This window comes from Ranitomeya variabilis, chromosome 3 (genome assembly GCF_051348905.1).
Source record: "Ranitomeya variabilis isolate aRanVar5 chromosome 3, aRanVar5.hap1, whole genome shotgun sequence".
Taxonomy (NCBI): Eukaryota; Metazoa; Chordata; class Amphibia; order Anura; family Dendrobatidae; genus Ranitomeya; species Ranitomeya variabilis.
This window is the reverse complement of record NC_135234.1, coordinates 463,364,038-463,370,037: the sequence shown is the minus strand read 5'-3', so window position 1 is coordinate 463,370,037 and position 6,000 is coordinate 463,364,038. Positions and strand designations below refer to the sequence as shown.

At 43.1% G+C, this 6,000-nt stretch overlaps 1 protein-coding gene across 3 annotated transcripts in view; it reads left to right on the top strand.

Annotated features, from left to right (window-relative positions):
* The first annotated feature begins 4,924 nt into the window (after positions 1-4,924).
* Positions 4,925-6,000, top strand: part of LOC143818311 (interleukin-1 receptor type 2-like) — a 47,380-nt gene continuing 46,304 nt past the window's right edge. Inside the window, exons 1-2 of one of the 3 annotated variants that reach the window (XM_077299662.1) lie at positions 4,946-4,989; positions 5,417-5,498. The gene's annotated coding sequence lies outside the window, so the exon portion shown is untranslated. Of the gene's footprint in view, positions 4,990-5,132; positions 5,257-5,416; positions 5,499-6,000 lie in introns of those variants that run through there. The other 2 variants (XM_077299661.1, XM_077299663.1) reach the window with 2 other exon arrangements.

Genomic DNA, 6,000 nt, shown 5'->3' with positions numbered 1-6,000 from the left:
TGTCCCTCACTCTGCATGCTGGCCCCTCATACTGTACCTTCACAATATCCTTCACTCTGCATGCTGCCCCCTCATACTTTGCCTTCACACTATCCCTCACTCTGCATGGTGCCCCCTCACACTGTGCCTTCACACTATCCCTCATATTGCAAGCTACCCCTCATACGGTGCTTTCACACTATCCCTTTTTCTTCATACAGACCCATTGCCTCTGTCTATAGTAAACTGTCTATAGTAAAGTATAGTGAGCACTTCCCTTCTCTTAGCTTCCGTTTGTCTCTACATTAGCACGCTGTTGCATGTTGGGGCTTGGAGCTGTTTGGTGCTCATCTCATCTCAGAAGTACCTGCACAATCTCATGGTCATTTGTACTTGCATCTTAAATTTGTAAATTAATGCATCCCCCCTCCGCAAAGACAACAATTTTGCTATTAGGCCAGTGAAAGGGAAGGGAGTTGAATAAAAAAGAAATACAGTTAGGTCCATATATATTTGGACAGAGACAACATTGTTCTAATTTTGGTTATAGACTTTACCATAATGAATTTTAAATAAAACAATTCAGATACAGTTGAAGTTCAGACTTTCAGCTTTCATTTGAGGGTATCCACATTAAAATTGGATGAAGGGTTTAGGAATTTCAGCTCCTTAACATGTGCCACCCTCTTTTTAAAAGGGACCAAAAGTAATTGGACAGATTCAATAATTTTAAATAAAATGTTCATTTTTAGTACTTGGTTGAAAACTCTTTGTTGGCAATGACTGCCTGAAGTCTTGAACTCATGGACATCCCCAGACGCTGTGTTTCCTCCTTTTTGATGCTTGGCCAGGCCTTCACTGTGGTGGTTTTCAGTTGCTGTTTGTTTGTGGGCCTTTCTGTCTGAAGTTTAGTCTTTAACAAGTGAAATGCATGCTCAATTGGGTTGAGATCACGTGACTAACTTGGCCATTCAAGAATATTCCACTTCTTTGCTTTAATAAACTCCTGGGTTGCTTTGGCTTTATGTTTTGGGTCATTGTCCATCTGTAGTATGAAATGACGACCAATCAGTTTTGCTGCATTTGGCTGGAACTGAGCACACAGAATGTCTCTGAATACCTCAGAATTCATTCGGCTGCTTCTGTTCTGTGTCACATCATCAATAAACACTAGTGACCCAGTGCCACTGGCAGCCATGCATGCCCAAGCCATCACATTGCCTCCGCCGTGTTTTACAGATGATGTGGTATGCTTTGGATCATGAGCTGTACCACGCCTTCGCCATACTTTTCTCTTTCCATCATTCTGGTAGAGGTTGATCTTGGTTTCATCTGTCCAAAGAATGTTCTTCCAGAACTGTGCTGGCTTTTTTAGATTTTTTTTATCAAAGTCCAGTCTAGCCTTTTTATTCTTGATGCTTATGAGCAGGGCCGGACTGGCCAACGGGCAGTTCTGGCAAATGCCAGAAGGGCCGATGGCAGTAGTGGCCCGCTCGAGTGTGCCGCTGTCAGCACACTCCCCACGCTGTCGTGGCACACTCCCGGCCCCGCATTCAACTATACCGGCGTCAGACACCGGTACAGTTGAATGCAATGATGGAGGAGAGAGCGTCCGCTGACGCCCCCTCTCCCATCATTCCCCGCTCTGCCTGCCGCTGACACTGCGGGTGCGCGATGATGTCATATCATCGCGCACCTGCAGTGTGACCGGGCGGGCAGACTGCATCTGCTGAGACTGGAGCCCGGAGCAGCGTGGGGCACGAGGAGAGAGGTGAGTAGAGTGTTTTTTTTTTTTTTTTTAATCAATGAGTGATGACTGGATTGTGAAGCTATTGGGGGGGGGGGGTCGGCTGCATTCCATTCCATGGGCCTGTGCTGCATTATATTCTATGGGGCTGGCTGCATTCCATTCCATGGGCCTGTGCGCATTATATTCTATGGGGCTGGCTGCATTCCATTCCATGGGCCTGTGCTGCATTATATTCTATGGGGCTGGCTGCATTCCATTCCATGGGCCTGTGCTGCATTATATTCTATGGGGCTGGCTGCATTCCATTCCATGGGCCTGTGCTGCATTATATTCTATGGGGCTGGCTGCATTCCATTCCATGGGCCTCTGCTGCATTATATTCTATGGGGCTGGCTGCATTCCATTCCATGGGCCTCTGCTGCATTATATTCTATTGGGTCAGCTGCATTCCATTCCATGGGCCTGGGCTGCATTATATTCTATGGGGTCGGCTGCATTCCATTCCATGGGCCTGTGCTGCATTATATTCTATGGGGTCGGCTGCATTCCATTCCATGGGCCTGTGCTGCATTATATTCTATGGGGCTGGCTGCATTCCATTTTATGGGCCTGTGCTGCATTATATTCTATGGGGCTGTGCTGCATTACATTCTATGGGGGCTGTGCTGTATTACATTCTATGGGGACTGTGCTGTATTACATTCTATGGGGGCTGGCTGTATTACGTTCTATGGGGGCTGTGCTGCATTACATTCTATGGGGCTGTGCTGCATTACATTCCATGGGGCTGTGCTGCATTACATTCTATGGGGCTGTGCTGCATTACATTCTATGGGGCTGTGCTGCATTACATTCTATGGGGCTGTGCTGCATTACATTCTATGGGGCTGTGCTGCATTAAATTCTATGGGGTTGGCTGCATTACATTCTATGGGGGCTGTGCTGTATTACATTCTATGGGGCTGGCTGCATTACATTCTATGGGGGCTGTGCTGTATTACATTCTATGGGGGCTGTGCTGTATTACATTTTATGGGGCTGTGCTGCATTACATTCTATGGGGCTGTGCTGCATTACATTCTATGGGGCTGTGCTGCATTACATTCTATGGGGCTGTGCTGTATTACATTCTATGGGGGCTGTGCTGTATTACATTCTATGGGAGCTGTGCTGCATTAAATTCTATGGGGCTGGCTGCATTACATTCTATGGGGGCTGTGCTGTATTACATTCTATGGGGGCTGTGCTGTATTACATTTTATGGGGCTGTGCTGCATTACATTCTATGGGGCTGTGCTGCATTACATTCTATGGGGCTGTGCTGTATTACATTCTATGGGGGCTGTGCTGTATTACATTCTATGGGAGCTGTGCTGCATTAAATTCTATGGGGCTGGCTGCATTACATTCTATGGGGGCTGTGCTGTATTACATTCTATGGGGCTGTGTTGTATTACATTCTATGGGGGCTGTGTTGTATTACATTCTATGGGGGCTGTGTTGTATTACATTCTATGGGGGCTGTGTTGTATTACATTCTATGGGGGCTGTGCTGTATTATAGTCTATGGGGGCTGTGCTGTATTACATTCTATGGGGACTGAGCTGTAATGCTGGATACAGCTGTAATTATGTTATATAGTCGTGTTACACTCCCCTCACTTCTTGTAGCCTACAAGTGTACAAAGATATTATACAGTCACCATGTGACAAGTGGGCCTGTGTGACTTCAAATGCCAGGCTGAATTTTAGTCCCAGTCCGGCCCTGCTTATGAGTGGCTTGCACCGTGCAGTGAACCCTCTGTATTTACTTTCATGCAGTCTTCTCTTTATGGTAGATTTGGATATTGATACGCCTACCTCCTGGAAAGTGTTGTTCACCTGGTTGGCTGTTGTGAAGGGGTTTCTCTTCACCATGGAGATTATTCTGTGATCATCCACCACTGTTGTCTTCCGTGGGCACCCAGGTCTTTTTTCATTGATGAGTTCACCAGTGCTTTCTTTCTTTCTCAGGATGTACCAAACTGTAGACTTTGCCACTCCTAATATTGTAGCAATTTCTCGGATGGGTTTTTTCTGTTTTCGCAGATTAAGGATGGCTTGTTTCACCTGCATGGAGAGCTCCTTTGACCCCATGTTTACTTCACAACAAAACTTTCCACATGCAAGCACCACACCTCAAATCAACTCCAGGCCTTTTATCTGCTTAATTGAGAATGACATAACGAACGGATTGCCCACATCTGTCCATGAAATAGCCTTGGAGTCAATTGTCCAATTACTTTTGGTCCCTTTAAAAACAGGGTGGCACATGTTAAGGAGCTGAAACTCCTAAACCCTTCATCCAATTCTAATGAGGATACCCACAAATGAAAGCTGAATGTCTGAACTACAACTGCATCTGAATTGTTTTGCTTAAAATTCATTGTGGTAATGTTTGTAACCAAAATTAGAAAAATGTTGTCTCTGTCCAAATATATATGGACCTAACTGTACATTTTCCTTGCTGCTCTCACTGCACCCTTGCAACCTGCTGCCCCAGGCACAGGACCTCTGATGTATTGTGGCAACTATGGCCTTGCTTTCAGAAGATACTGTATATAGTACACTATACATTTAGTGCTGCTACATCTTTTCTGCAGAAACTGAAGTTTTAATGCTTGTTAGGCCAGTTTCACCTATATATGAAGCACAGAACAATCTCGCCTAGAAGCTCAGTGCACTGTTTCGCCCATTAGTTTCTTGTACCTTGCCTCCCTCACTGGTGATGACAGCACTGACTTACCTGAGCTTTCTCTCCTGACAGAGCTTAATCCAGGTAAGCCAGTGCTGTCATCACCAGCATGGGAGGCAGAGAATGAAAACCAGTAGGTGGAATAATGCAGTGATCGATCCTTCTAGCCACACCAAAGATGATCATCTGAGCACTCTAACATATTTGATTACACTTTACGAAGGCAGCAACACTAAAGGTGTACATTTTTTATAAGGGCTGCATCCTCCCCAAGGCTATGTGCTCAGTCTATATTGTCAATTTTGACTGACAGATTCCCTTTTAAACTCACTGCTACCAAAATAGGTTAACTTAAAAATACTCAGCTTAGCATTTTTACATACTTCCTCAAAATCATTTCATGTGACAAAGAGTCTAGGAATATTGCAGAAGTCAATTTGTCTTTTCCCTTTCCCTGACCATCTTGCAGTAACAGATTATTCCTGAAAACTTCTTGCATTTGAAGTGAATCTTCTTCCAACACAGAAGTAAGTTTCCTTTCTGTAGTCATTGATTTAACTTGTGTATTTGTAATTTTGGCACTTATGATGTTTGGCCTTCAGTGGCCATGTTTGTATGCTGCCTGTATGGACCACTGGACATTTCAGAGAGGGTCAAGTAGAAAAAATGGAAAAAAAAGTACAATTACAAGTTATTTTTAAACATAGCTGAAGAGTGGAAAATGCATTCACTTTTCCACAAAAATTCATTCTTCTGCATAACCTATAAAGTTGTGAACAACAATATTACAAAAGGTATGTTCTTATGTGCTTCAAAATAAAATATTTGTATGTTTAATGTATAGCATATTATTCAGTTGTTCAAATATTAATAAACTATAAGTTTAAACGTGACAACAGAAAATGAATTGTCACCCTGGAGCAGCGGAGAAACTCACACACTAATGTTAAACAGGTCGAGCAGCCAAAGATTGCCGGGTGTCACTGCTACATCACGGCACAATGCAAGTGACTAGGATCGCATTTTGACCCAGAAGGTAGGTAGAAAAAATTTATGCCAGCTCACCAATTGTCGTAGTCCACTGTACAGGGAAATCGCGACCCGAATATTCGTGTGACGATGAGAAAAATTGATAAAAAAAAGATATTTCTAGCTCCTGGCAAATTTCTTTAAACTTAAATGATATTTTTAAATCTATGATAGAATAAAGTTGAAATAAATTTTATCAGGAGCTGTTAATATATACAGTACAGGCCAAAAGTTTGGACAGACCTTCTCATTTAAAGATTTTTCTGTATTTTCATGACTATGAAAATTGTAAATTCACACTGAAGGCATCAAAACTATGAATTAACACATGTGGAATTATATACTTAACAAAAAAGTGTGAAACAACTGAAAATATGTCTTATATTCTAGGTTCTTCAAAGTAGCCACCTTTTGCTTTGACTGCTTTGCACACTCTTGGCATTCTGTTGATGAGCTTCAAGAGGTAGTCATCGGAAATGGTCTTCCAACAATCTTGAAGGAGTACACAG